This window comes from Polypterus senegalus, chromosome 4 (assembly GCF_016835505.1).
Source record: "Polypterus senegalus isolate Bchr_013 chromosome 4, ASM1683550v1, whole genome shotgun sequence".
Taxonomy (NCBI): domain Eukaryota; kingdom Metazoa; phylum Chordata; class Cladistia; order Polypteriformes; family Polypteridae; genus Polypterus; species Polypterus senegalus.
In genome coordinates, this window is record NC_053157.1 from 184,222,401 (window position 1) to 184,224,902 (window position 2,502).

The window sequence follows — 2,502 nt, forward strand, 5'->3', positions numbered from 1 at the left end:
AACAACTCAGGAGGGCCATTGGTGATGTAGTGGCTATTTACATTTTTAATATTCTCTGTTTAGTATAATATTGTATGCCTAAACATTACATATAATCTCTTGGCTTCATCTATTTTTTTCATTCAGTGGGAAGTCTTCCAAATAGTATTAACACTTTAGTCTTTGCTAACCTATATGAAAATATGTCCTTCTATAATTGTTTGTAATGATAAAACACCATGCAATAAATAATTGTTTTGTCTCTAGACATTAATATTGGTATCTGGCAAAAACTGGCAGTGAGACTCCAATCCACAAGAAGAGGAGACAAAATGGATTCCAGTAAGTATAGACTAACAAACTTTGGCTCTGTCCCATTTACAATTATGAAAATTATAATCTTATGCAAATTAGGGCTAGTTGTATGAAAATTGTATCTGTATATACTGTATATGTACAGTATATGTATTGTTCATGACATAAAGATTCTGTTACACCAACCGCAGAGACTTTGTTGAACAGGCAGTCAAAAACAAAGCAAACAATACAATAAAAATTACCTACAAAAAAACTTTAAAATGATTCTGCAAAGCTGGATATTTTTGAAACTGGGATCTTTATTCTGTCCTTAGACTATTTTAACTTTCTAATTTATTACAATTAATTTTATTATGAATAATGTGTTCAGTAAAGGAAGCTGTATTCCCAAAACATAATGCTTTATGTATGAGAGGCAAAGATATTAAAGATCTTTCATTAACTTCAGACCAGGAGAACTGTCAAGTACCCCAGAAGGATTTGATATGCAACAGTCATTTCTATATTCCTACATGTTACCAGAACTAAATTCAAGTCTTAAGTCATAGTTCAAAACCAAAAGTATTTCCCTTAAAAGTTTGTATTTTCTGGAGTACTTGGTCTCTGGTGAAGGTCTTCTCTATGTTAGTCAAAGTTTGGATACTTTGCTGTGTGCTTTGCCCTCTTTTATAGAGGAGCCGAGTTGATGTCAAACACCTAACATTGCCCAGCAACACATCACATGACATCACGTGATAAAGAAATGACCACCACACAGAAACAAAAGCAACTACCAAAAATGTTCCTGATTGAGGGTAAATCTGTAAAATTGGAGACAACACCAAAACTGATTGGGTATCAAATACTGAGGAGGCAACATAAGACATTTAAACAAACCTGGACCATCTTGAAAACTGGACAAATCTGGGCAAAATAAATATTAATTCTAAAAAAGTATAAGCTTTAAAAAAAAAATTAGGATTTTATGTTGATGCAGCATTCTCATTTGAAATGTGCAGAAGCAATTGAAAATGCAAATAAAATATTAAGTTATTGAGTAAAGACTCAGGAGTTTTCACTACAGCCCTGTGCGTTATGTTATAAAAAGCTGTGCCTGGGAGACAGTTTACGAGCTTGAATAAATGTATTTCTTTGAGGGTTGCCACTATGCTCTAACCCTTTCTTCTCTTTCCCTCTGCAGACCATCAGAAGAACCCGCCACACAAAAACATCACTTCCACCTCCAGTCCCTCTTAACCTACCTACTACAAGTGTCATTTCCACCTCTGAACCTGTCTCCCTATGACATCATTTCCACTTACAATCCCACCTCTTCTTGTCAGTCAACAATATATCAGCCATCTTTGTCATTGTACCTCATTTCTGTTTTGGACTCGAGTCTGTAAAGACCTCTTATTGCTTTTTTGCCTTTTTCAACTACCAACATTTCAAGTATACTATCCCAAACCTTTTTCTGTCTCCTTTTGTTTATTTTACAGCAGATAGCCCAAGAAGTTGTGAAGGGCATGTATTTTGTGAGAGTGTTGTCGAATTAAACTTATTTATCCCTAAGCATAGAAGGCTTATGTGGGAATCTAAGCCATTACTTCAAAATCCAAAAAAGGCATTTATAAAGTTGATCCACCAGAATTCTTTCAGTTAAGTAGTAAATCACCTATTTTAGGACATCAGTAGAACTTACAAAAAAAACATTCAAGAAGGAATTCAGGAAGCACCTTTTTATGAAAAGAATCATGAGAATCTGTAATAAATTACCATGTCACGAGAATGAAACAGGATGAAATCTGGACAGATTTCAAAAACTATTTGGATGAAATACTTTTAGTAGGTAGTAGCTAATGAAATGAGCTTGAGGGGCAGAATAATCTTTCGTCATTTGTCAAACTTCTTGCAGGTTGTCAGCTCTGTCTTGATTTTAAGATAATATGTGAAGACTAGTCTTGACTCATAAACCTGCAAAAATATAAACAACAACTGATGTGTCTTTTTGCAAAGTTGTGTTTTAAATTTGGTACAATACTTACTGGATCCAGGCAATACCTTAACTTTTTAACCATTTTTTTATCATACTCTTCCTTTTTAAAATATTTCATTAGTTAATTAGATGGCAATTTAAAAGTTAAAGTATTGAACTGAAATGATTTAAGCAATTACGACTAATGCTATGTTTTTAATTTGTCTTAAAAATAACAGATAATGAAATTG